We start from the raw sequence: 12788 nt of genomic DNA, 5'->3' as shown, positions 1-12788 counted from the left end.
AAGCTTGAAAAAGGTAACTAATGCAGTTTGTAAAAGACACATTTTGTAATTGATTATACCTAATATTTTCAACTATAACCTTCTAACACACTCCCACTTACTTCTTAGGCTAATATGCTGATGAAATGAAGATGGAAAGTATTATTAATACAGATGTTCAGGTTATCCTACAGAAAGAATTCGGGAACTAGAGTCTTAATGTTGGGAGGGAATCAAGAATATGAAATGTATTATAAAAAAAACCCATATCAAATGTATGTGCTTAGAAACTAAGAATGGGAGAAAATCAAGTTTGTCTGCTGGAAACAGCACAAGGAGGATATGAATACTCTCAAGAGTCAAGTACATATCTCTCTTGACTATTAGCCAAAGTGATACTGCACACTAAAAAGTCAAACACAATCCTAGGTAGTATGGAGCTAGGTATCAATGATGTTATATAGAGATTTCTATCTAGTCCAGGATATGAGTAGTTCACAGAGTTTTCCTTTTATGCATGTGCAATATAAGAAAAATAAGGCTGTGTTATTTTCTTCTGTCTTTCATTCTGGACTCAAGCAGTGAAATAAGCTGTTTCACTGAGGCTCCCTTACAGCTGAATTCACAGCTGCTTACCCTGTGTGAGGTTTTTGGTGTTAAACTAAACTTTCCCTCCTCATACAATATACTTCACTACTACAAGTGAGAAATCCTCAGAAGAGGAGGAGAAAGAAGGTCTCAGGTGCTATATTTTGTCCTCTGGCTATAGGACTATAGTGCCCTATCAGTTTTAGGTTTTGGTTTGGCAGAGTTCATGTGGTGCTTTTAAGTGTGCCAAATATTTCTCAGGAACAAGAAAAAATCAAGACCATAAGATAAATGTCAGAAACCATAAGATAAATTCAGAAAATAAGAAAAGAGGTTGAAAAGACCCAAAACATTGAACAGCACTCTTTTTTTTTTATGATCTTTCTTTTTGTCTTTGCCTGCCTGCCTGCCTGTCTTTCTCCTACTTTTTGCATTAACTGCTAAAAGCAAGGAAATAAGAATCTTATAAAATCTCCCTGCATATATCTGGCTATGGTTTACAACTAATATTTCCAGGTACTAGGATTAAGAGTAATGGTTCGGACTATTCTTCTTCTACTCATGTCTCTTGGCAACATATTGTCCTGAGTCTCCCCGATGTTGCCTATGGCATTAAGAAATAATCAAGTTAAAATTGAGATTGGCAGGAAAAGCAATGTGTTACTGCCTTTGGGTTTATTCATTCATATTATTATTCCAGTGGAGGCTGGCACGCAATTAGATTAGACCTATTTCCAGTCAACCAAAGTTGTTTATGAGTTGCAAGGCCCCAGTTGAGCTATGAGCTGTATGTTTTTTTTCTAAAGGCTTCTTCAGGAAACTGCAAGATGGAGATAGGAATAATTGAAATTTGTAGTTAAGTCACTTAGAAAGGTGCATACTTAGGTTGCTCCAAATCTTAAAAAGATTATCTTTAAATTATCATTCAGAAACTTCTTTATTATGCAATAACAGCCTCTTCTCTCTTGCTACTTTGGAAAAGCTCTTGAAGAAATGCTCCTCTCAAGATTTACATGCTCCTTTCAAATAAGGAAACAACATGTGTATATATATATGTGTGTCCTCTATGAGTGGATCCTGACACCTTTAAAATGCCCGTATTTTCGTATGACCCCTTTGAGGCAGACAGAAGGAACATGTCCAGGACATTGCTTATGAGGTCTTGGTTGTGTGCTTGCAGTCATGGAGCTACCATATGGTACCGATAGGTAGCCTACCCCTACCTATCCCCTTTTATCAAGCTATGGCATCTTTCTGCCTTTCTTTGCCACTCTGCACAGCCATGCTGACATTTTGTGACACAAACTACCTCAGTGGAATGGAGACCACCATACCTTTCCTAAGGTCATTAGGAGCTGTTCCTTCCTTTATACCCTTGAAGCACTTAATTTTTCATGCGTGACTAAAACCACATCTGCTGCCTTTCGTTTTCCAGCCCACAGTGCCTATAAAATACTGCAGGATGGGTAACATGATCTTCCAAGATGTGGATTTCAAGCATGTTTGATAGGAATGTTTCCTTCACAAAGGTATAGGCTGTCTGCTAGTAGTGTCCCCTTGATGTATGTTCACCTTAAGCTTCACATTTGTACATGGGTGCTTTAGCAAGACAAATTCTTTTGAAGGCCCTCTTGCAGGATAGCTACTTGAAGGATGGCTCTGGTTGGGACAGAGCATATCAGCAAGCCTTTGGGAGGCTTCAATATGCATTTGCTGTAGGAGAGTCTTTCTGGTGTTATTGCCTCCCTGATGTAACTCTTCTGAGCAGGAAGGAGGCTGAAAACCACGTGGTGTTTTGGGTACTGTCTTTGAAAGAGAGGATCCAACCCCTGCGCTGTGCATAGTGAGCATTTGGGGGAAGAAGACTTGAGTCTAAATCAAAAGTACTCTAATTTGACAATGTAAAAGTACCTGAAGGATCATGTGCAGAGGTACCAGATTTTTCAGTGACCTTAAAACAGTGATATAAAGTATCTATATACATCTGACAGTCCTAGTCACCTAAGATCATAGGATCAGTTGGGGAGCTAGTGCTTGTCTCACAAACCCAGGCTACTTCTCAAACCACAGGACTGTTCTTCCTTTCCTGAGTCTCCTTTTCTACAGAAATAATGCTTTTTTTTCTGAATTGGGTTTCATTTTTTATGGGGCTTTTTTGCTTGCAGTGGGCAGAAATGGACCCCTGTTTTCTTCAGATTCAAGAGTATAGAAAGGCCATTAATTTCCCCATGGACTGGATGTAGCTCAGTGGTACAAGCATTGAACCTGATTTTCAAAGACTTCATCACTAGTATTGACTGCCTGTAAGCACTACTCAAAATCAGTGTTCTTTCTTGTCATCTATATCATAAAAAAGGCACTACAGAGAGAACTGTAACTGTGCTCTGCAGGTGTGGAAATAAAAAACCTGGGCAATACCCAGCCTAAAAGGGACATGTTCCCCACTGATTCAGCTCCCACCATGTTTGTCAACAGGCAGTGTGTGGTAATGACATGTCCTGTGGAAACTACAAAGTTAGAGCAATTACAGAACAAAGGGTTTAAGTTCACTTGATGTCAGGTTTTGCTTGTGTGTTTTTTTTAGGGGAGGAGGTTGTGCAGTTTTTTCATTTGAGCTCTGCAGAATACATGATGTTTTGCTTGACTGGCATTCAGAGCAAATCAAGAAACATCACAATGCCTTCATAATGGGAGGGAAATGGTGGAGATTCTGGTATGTATATTTGGGGTGGGTCATTTTTAGACAGTAGGGGAAGTCTGCATTCATGAAACATTACTTTACTTCTCTCCTATCGCCTAATATTTTCTTCATTCCATGTGGAAAATGACCTTCTCAAATAGCTTTTGCTGATGACTTTCATGAACACCACACAAAATAGGAGGATGGGGGATGTTCCTTGCAGCACAGCCAGGGAGGAATACATTAGGTTGAGATTTGCTGGCACCCATGTATTTTGAATATATTCTTGCTGAGCAGATCTCAGCCTCCTGAAAACTCGAGAGATGGAATTAAAAAAACCTGAATTTTGACTCTCAGACATTCTGATACCCAAAACTGGGGACAGAAAGGAAGAGGAAGGGGAAGGAGAGCTAGGGGAAAATGCATAAAGTTAAGTAAGAAAACTAGTGAGGTAATGACTCAAGCACTCAGCATTAATGCACTGAATCCCAGAAGCCTCAACCAGGAGAGAAATTTTGCAAGCCAGTCATAAGTTCCTTCTCCAAAACTCTGTTTATGTTAGGCAAGCCCATCCATTTTTCAACAGCTACTGCAGGCATCTGTTTGTCAGGAATGATTTAGTCTTGCTGAAAGACATGCTGATGCAGGGGTCTCAGGTTGTAGCTACTGGCACACCAGGGTGTGCCAGAATACAAAACTCTGCAACTGACACTGATTTCATCTAATACCTGCTGTGGTGGCAAGAAAAAGAAAATAAATGCCTCTATCTTTGTGATCCAGGGCACAGAACTTAGAGCCAGGAAAGGCTGTTCAGCTCCTGTGTGATGTGCCTAGCCCCAAAGCGGTAGGGAGGGGTAGGGAGGCAAGGTGGATATGTGTATGTCAAGGTCTTACTTGGGATTGCAACACATCTAGTATTGCTGTCCTAAAAGCGGGGTTCTTTTACCTGGTGTGCAAAAGCCAGTCGACACACTGAGTCAAGATATCTGTTTTCATTATGATTCTGCAGAAAAGGGTGCCAGGACACCCAACCAGCACACCTTCTAGGAAACAGGCAAAGCCTTGTGCACAAAATACTAGCCATGAGAGAATAAGTGATTCGTTACCTGCACTTTACATAACAGAATCTCAAACACACGTCTTGATTTTCATTCAGCTCATTTTATCAAGGTGGTCCTATATTTACACATAAAATCTCCTCCTAGAGGTGTGTTTGTTAGTATTATTATAATCTAAGGTAACTAGAGGTTATACCTTTATCCTATTAGCTACCTCTGAGTTACTTTTCAACCCTTTATCATGATGAACGTCCTGCTTAAATGCTAGAAATACTAGATGTATTTCTAAGGACTTTCCTCTCCTGTGCTCCTGTTGTTACGGACTCAGGACAGATCACCATGATTGCCCATTTTGTACACTTTTAACCTCTTCTGACATCAGTATCAGCTCCCTGCAGACAGCCTCTACCTGGAGAATGACCTCTCCTGTCACCTAACATACTCCGAATCATTTTATGGTTCATGAACTCAGGGTCCAGGAGAAAAACATGGTTCCTTAGCTGTTTCAGCTGATTTGGATTAGGTTAAACCTTGTGGTTCCTCAGCTCACTGGTTTCTCAAGTATCAAGCAGAAGTAATGTTTGTACACCTGTGCATTCACTTATGTATACATTTATGTGTAGGTATATCTCCATGAATATGTGTCTGTATATGCGTAGATGTGTATTCCCGTCCTTTTTAGAATTCTAGGATAGAGACTATTGCCTACTATGTATCTACCAACAATATTTTTAATACAGTGTTTTCTACAAGGACCTTTTTAAGTCTGTGTGGCTTTTAATGCTCTTCTGAAACACAAATGACTGCTTTCAGATGGTTTCAGAAAAATTGGTTCTTGAATATGCTGTGTCAAGTAGAGGCTGGTAGCAATGGTGTCTGCACATGGTATGCTCAATGGATAGAAGAGTACTTGAGTCTCCAACACTGTTCAACAGTAACATTGATTGCAATTGTGAAAGCACCTGAAGAATTTGTATCTCCTGATTATGTGAATATTAGCTGTGTCTGAGACTCTGTTCACCCACAGTTTAATGAGGATGAACCAGGCGGTCATTCAGACCTGGGATTGAGGCCGGAGGCTACCTGAATAGCTTTATGGAAAAAGTACATCTATCCTTCATGTCCAGCTCAGGTCTGGGCCAGAATTTGTGCTGACTGATCCTTCTTTTATATAGTTGCCCTTTCCTTTAGTAAGATCATGGCACTGTCATGATCTCTATAGTCAGAGAAGCACTAACCTACTGAGTTCAGTCACAGGTCTTCCTGCGCGTGAATAGGTCATGGAGACCAGAGCCCTGACGAAGCAAGTAAAATTCCTTTTAAGGTTAACATTGCTTTTAGCAGGTAATTCACTTCTTTGAGAGGAGACTTTAGACCTTGCCAATTACCAGAATAAAAGTGCATTCCTGTGTCCTTACTGGGTGGCACCATGCAGGTTTTCTGGCTCCTGAGGATCAAGGCTGGAGATTAGATGCTTGCCATAGCTGTGGAGTGCACATCGCCATGGCCCTTTCTGTTTGAACATCATTCACCAGCATACACAGGCATTTGCAAATAATTAGGCTTTCAGATAGTCATCAAGTCTGACAAGGGTAAATTTACCCTTTTAGGCTGACTTCTGAAGAAGAGAAATTATTCCTGGTGGAGGAATTCTTCCTGGTGTTGCAAAAAGCTGCTGTCTGCAGATGGCTAAATCACAGTCAGATCTTCGGGCTTGATTCTGACATGGAGGCTATTATTGCACAGATCGTACGAACTCCTTTTAGCTGTAAGAGCATCACTGTATCTGGTTCTGGGCAATATTTTACCGTGAGCATGAGGCCATAATCAGAACATATATGTAGTATTAGCTGTGGCAACGAGCCACTTTGAAATCACAGGAATGTTCCTGCAAATAAAGGCAAAAAGGCTTATATTTTTTGTGCAACCTGTTGAAATTCCAAAGGAACCTTGACACGCTTGTGAGGTGGGCTGATGCCAACCTGATGAAGTTTAACCATGCCAAGTGCAAGGTCCTACACCTGGGTCGGAGCAATCCCAGGCACAGCTACAGGTTGGGCAGAGAAGAGATTGAGAGCAGCCCTGCAGAGAAGGACTTGGGGGTGTTGGTTGATGAGAAAATGAACATGAGCCGGCTGCAGTGTGCGCTCGCAGCCCAGAAAGCCAACCATATCCTGGGCTGCATCAAAAGGAGTGTGACCAGCAAGTCGAAGGAGGTGATCCTGCCCCTCTACTGTGCTCTCGTGAGACCTCACTTGGAGTATTGTGTGCAGTTCTGGTGTTCTCAACATAAAAAGGCCATGGAACTGTTGGAACAAGTCCAGAGGAGGGCCACGAGGATGATCAGGGGACTGGAGCACCTCCCGTATGAAGACAGGCTGTGAAAGTTGAGGCTGTTCAGCCTGGAGAAGAGAAGGCTGCGTGGAGACCTCATAGCAGCCTTCCAGTATCTGAAGGGGGCCTACAAGGATGCTGGGGATGGACTCTTCATCAAGGACTGTAGTGGCAGGACAAGGGGTAACGGGTTCAAACTTAAACAGGGGAAGTTTAGATTGGATATAAGGAAGAAATTCTTTACTGTGAGGGTGGTGAGGCACTGGAATGGGTTGCCCAGGGAGGTTGTGAATGTTCCATCCTTGGCGGTGTTCAAGGCCAGTTTGGATGAGGCCTTGGGTGACATGGTTTAGTGTGAGGTGTCCCTGCCCATGGCAGGTGGGTTGGAACTGGATGATCTTAAGGTCCTTTCCAACCCTAACTATTCTATGATTCTATGAAATAGCAATGATTTTACATGACCAAACAAATTTAAATTTTTCCTAGCAATTCAGATAGATAACTTCTTGACTATTACAATTCTAGGGTTTTATCAAATAGACACTTTTATTTTACCAAAGCACATGTGCAAAATGCTAAAATTTAGAGTATATATCCAGTCTAATTTCACCTTAAAATTATAACCTGCTATCTTTACAATAAGACAGGACTGTCACTGAAGTACAAGTCTGTAAGGAAAATGTGCTTAAATGAAGCTCCAATCCTTCTCATCAGCAGTCGTCAATCCAGACATGAATTCTGCTTGTTTCTCAGTTTTTCTTTAATTTATTTATTTTGCCTTTCAGATGTTGAGGAAGGGTTGCCAGAAGCTTTGTTAATCAATGGAATGTGAGGAACTAACATTATTAATTTGTTTCCTGTGTTCAGAAGTGTTATTATGTTTCTGCAATAATGAAGTGTTATAAAATCTATTTCACTGGATTGAAATATGGTATTGTCCTGGGTTCAGCAATAGCATTCACTTTTTCTCCTTCTTAGTAGCTGGTGAAGCGCTGTGTTTTTGACTTTCAACCTGGGAATAGTACTGATAAAACCGATGTTTTCAGTTGCTGGTCAGAATGTGTAGTCTGACCAAGGACTTTGTGAGTCTCACGCTCTGCCAGGGAGGAGGGGAAGCCAGGAGGAAGCAGGGTCAGGACACCTGACCCAAACTATCCAAAGAGGTATTCCATACCACAGCACATCATGCCTGGGGATGTAACTGGGAGCTACCCGGAAAGGCACTCTGCTCAGTCGGTCTTGTTTTCGGTGGGTGATATTGTATTCTTTTCCCTTGTTATTTCTCTTATCATTACTATTATTGGTGGTAGCAGTAGTGATTTGTGTTATACCTTAGTTACTGGACTGTTTTTATCTTAAGCCGTGGCAGTTACATTCTTTCGATTCTCCTCCCCATCCCTCCGGGGGGGGGGGTGGGGCGGTGGGAGTAGAAACTGCGTGGCTGACTTGTCGACTGGCTTAAACCACGACAGGTATATAACCACTGAAACAGATCAATAAAAGCATAGTGATTTTGAAGAAAAATGTCTTTTTAACAAAACAGGTTATTGCTTTTCCAGTAAATCAATCTTTTACCTAAAAATCTTACAGTTTCAATCAAACCCTCACAACAATATCTCTTCTTCCTCTCATCCCAAAACCAATTTTTATGTGAAAGAAAATGTCTTAAGAAATTGTTAATAATGAAAACAATCTTTGGATATAATTTTAATGATGAAAAATCCCAACAACTGTTCAAGTAGTTCTAAGGAATTTCCTTTCTGCATCAATATTCATGCTAGTGATATAGCTAGTAAGGAGAAAGCAGTCAACAGAAAGTACAACCTTAATTTAAACAGTTATTGAGCTGAATTTGCAATCTAAGCACCATATTTTTCAACTACAAATTTATTATTTACACACAAATATAAGGCATTCTTTGGAATTTAAATACCAAAGTGAAAATTCTGTATCTAGAGGTTACAAGACAATACTCTAGTGTAAATTAGGGTAATTTTTTCCCATTTAAAAAGAATATGGAAAAAGAAGAGTGTTGATAAAGTCTAACCAAACTGTTTTATCTGAGTTTCAAGACCAGCCTAGGACATTACTTTTGAACTGCATGTCCAAAAGAGTTTGTAAATAAAGGTAAATGTGCAATGTCCCTGATAGGACATGTTGCACCTGAAATATATCCAGGTAGCCTTCTGAATTACTGCATCAGTTATTGCACCTTTTTAATATAGGCTAGTGCATTTCAGCTGTGTTACCCTGTGTCCTGTAGAGATTACAAAGACATAAATTGTCTATGTTATCTTTTGCAACAAACTGTGGCTCATCAAAATTCGGATTTTATATTATGATTACCAGAGGCAGAGGTGGGAGCTTGAAAGTCAGCTCTCCCTTGATGGTGAGCTATCAGTAGCAAGAATGAGCCAAAGGCCCCTTTTTATATCCTCTGTAGTCTAGCAGGAAACTCAGGGCCTGAGCTGTGGCAGCCTGGTCTTCTGTGAAGATGAGCACATTTCTATTTACTCTGTTTTCTGCTGTCCCTCACTATAATGGAAATAATCAGGTTTAAAACAATCAAACTAATATGGTTTTCATTTATTCTTGGACTTGGTGGAGAAGAGAATTGCACCCAGTAGTTTTTGCATATGCAAGGCTGAGATTCCTCAGAGGACTAACAGAGAAAAAAGTCTGCTATAGCTACTTTTTTTTCAATTGAGTTTATATACCAATTATAGAAGTTATCAGGTACCATAAGGCTGTATCTTACTTAACCTCAACTTTAATCAAGCAATACCTTGACCATCTCAAAATACTGTGTCAACACAATTTACTCGTGATGGTGGGAAATGTTCTTTTATTCAGATTTTTCTTATCTCTGACACCTATTAATAATACAGTATTCCCTCTGTTCTTAGACTGTGGAAAGCAGCAACTCATCATCTCTTTTCACTGTCATTACATAATATGCAATTTTTGATAACTGACTGTATACCCATGATTGCTGTCATCTGTCTATGAAGCTGAAAAAATCCAGGCTTTTTACTGTCTCCTTGCATGGTTGTAATTCTGACTTTCCTGATTAAGTTGTCATTCTGTTTTGTGCCCTTTTGAGTGTGCCTCTTTTTTGGCATAGAATGAGAAGTGCTCTTATCAGGAGTCAGAACAATGGTGCACCGTAGATGTATGCAGTGGCTTATATAAGATTTTCTGTTAATTCTCCACAACTTTCTTAATAATTACTCCATTGTTTTCATCAGTGATTGAATGATGAAATGACTCTTCCAACTTGAGATATTCTATAATTCTAGGTGTAACTATGTTAAAGGATTGATGTGCAATCTCGAATGTCTTTGAAATGAAGATTCTGTCACCTAAATAGGCATGCAAGGTAAAGGAAAGTAAAGAGACATCACCAGTTCTTTTCTGTAGAAAGGGAAGTAATGGAAGTGATTTAATTCAATTAAACTTATCTCCCTGTTTACACATCTGTCTCTTTACAGCATGTCCTAAAAGTACATCCTCAGCTAGCTCAGGTGTAGATGCATCCATTATCAATACATGGACGTAGTACATTTTCTAGTGTGTGGTAGGTATATCTGCTTTTGAGACTCATGCTTAGCAATAGTAAAAACCAAACGATTTCAGGGTGGTGTTTGTTTTGCTTGTTGGGGTTTTTTTTAAAGACTCTTCCTACAAATTTTCCAGGGGAGATTCAGAGGTAGATTTCTGGAGAAATGATAAGAACTTGTTTTTAATGTCATCTTTCATGAATTGCCTAGAAATAATAGATCACAGGCTGAAAGTTCTTATAGACAAGACTTATGGGAAATGTCATGGAGAAATCGAGTATTACTGCCTCTTGGGTGATGACATCTTGAGACATTACACTTTACTGTATTGCAGCACAGATCTTTATAATGTATGTGTAGAATCTGAATAAGGGTCAATGGCAAAATGCAAGAGGTTGAGAACAGAAAGGGGTGTTTAACTTCCATCAAAGTTCCGAGGCTTCAATACTGACAAATGTCAGCATTCCTAATTTTATTTAATTTTTATCTTTTAATAAAAATTAAGAAAACAGAAGGAAGTCTAGACTTTCTAGACTCTTTTCCCCCCAATATGATTTCAAAGAAACCACAGAAACATAACTTCCAAAGAGAAGAAAAATAATTAATGTATATGGATCTTCTAGGCCAAGTATGATTTCATTATGTCCTTCCAAATGCGAATTTAAAATACTTATATAAAGATGGATGGCCTGATTAGACATATGTGACAGACAGACAGAATTAGTGGTAATGACTACAGTGCAGCAATGAACAATTTAGCCAGCCACTGTGTGACAATTCTGCAAAGTCCTGGACTTGCTTTAGAAAAGTAGTTTTCTTGTTCCCACTCCCCTGTTTCCACCACTGCCCTCCAGCTCAGAACCAATGGGCATGAAATGATGTTTCTTGTCTGAAATGAAGCCAGAGCAGCTTCATCCTTAAAGCTACTCAGAAGTAAACATTTAAGATTTAAACTACATTTACCTTGAGAACTAGAAGTAGTTAACACAATTTAAAGACTTGAAATAGAAACCAAAATTAAATGTGCTGCTTAAAGGATTAGACAATCATCTTCCTGTATAAACAGCATAAACAAGGAAATCGTATTAGCTTTTAATGTAATTAGCTGAGCCCAACAGTCTATGGATAAGACCTTTCTATGCACTTCTCAAAAAAAAACCAAACAAGGCAATCTTGGGAGGACTTAGAACTTGACTATTTGCTTAAATTTCTAATGAGGCAAAATTCATTGAACTGGTTAAATGAAATTCTTCCTATTACCTAATCCACATAACTGCTAGCCCAGAAGCTCTACCTGCTTCTACACTTAGAAAAAGCAGTAAAAATAACAAAAAAATCATAACCACATCATGACCTCATTTTTTTTTCACCTTCTGCTAAGTTATGTAATATCTGGAATTGAATTACTTTACTTTTCATTCAGGGCAACACAACCTTGGGAACATTTTCAACAAACACAGCAGGGACCTGATCCAAAGGCCACTGAAGTCAAAGAGAATTTCCAAAGATTTCAATGCATTTGCATAAGAAACACATGTTGTGATATTTCCTCACTTGTAAGATGGCATCGTTCACTAGTTGCTATCAAGAGATTAATTTGAAGAGGATTAAGTGGGTTAGGAAATTATAAATAAGCACATACAAAGATGTGATTTTTAAGTAACTGTATTATTGCAGATAGACTAATTCAGAAATTGGATTTCTCCTCCCATATAAAATTCTTATATTTTTATTCCTGTTTTTATCCTAATTGGGAAAAAATTGCAAAGCATGGAATGGTTTTCCTGGAATAATTTTTTTTAAAACATAATTCCATTCAGAAGTGTTTAATTTTTTTTGGAGTAAGTCCAAAATTAAGTTGTCTTAGCTATGATAGTGCAATATGGGGGGAAATCTCAGCAGCAGTGACTGTTTATGAGGCAGGTAGCATGGCCATCAAATCAGTTCCACAGAGGAAAATGAAACACACTTGCTATTATCTAAGGCAAATTTGACCCAAATTAAAAAAATGTTTTGTTTCCATTTGGCTTTCCTGCCCAAGGGGAAAGCTGAAAATAGTTGTAACTAATAACATTGTCCAAAATGAAACAGCAATTTTGCAGAAGCCAGCATATCTGATGAACTAGTTGTTCCAATAAGCAATAGACCCAACAAAGTCTGGTTTTATGTGAGTTTTATATTTGGTTGTATTACATTGGATTTTCTACTGCATCTTCTACAACCCCGCATCTTTCCAAAGCCAGTAGCTTTATATCACATTAGACTACACAAATGTCCTTGGCTTTCCTACTTCATATGAATGAAACTTACCTAAAGATTTATATGACGTTCCGGGCCTGCATAATTGTCCCTTGAGAGTATTCTGGATGCACACACCATAGGAGTGCTGAGTGTAGGAGTCCTACATCTCATCAAATTAAGTTGTATTTGCCCAGCTGGTCAAAACTTAGGTGGGAACAACAGAAGCAGATGCTCTGTCATATAGGTTTTCTTATCCCATAATACTTACCAGGTTTAGGGAACTGAAGTAAAGAGATTTTGGTGAATAATTCCCAATCCTACAAGACAGGATTATCCACTATTATTCAC

Source organism: Psittacula echo (genome assembly GCF_963264785.1).
Source record: "Psittacula echo genome assembly, chromosome: 6".
NCBI classification, from domain to species: Eukaryota; Metazoa; Chordata; class Aves; order Psittaciformes; family Psittacidae; genus Psittacula; species Psittacula echo.
The sequence above is the reverse complement of the archived record's forward strand: the minus strand, read 5'-3'. Positions refer to the sequence as shown.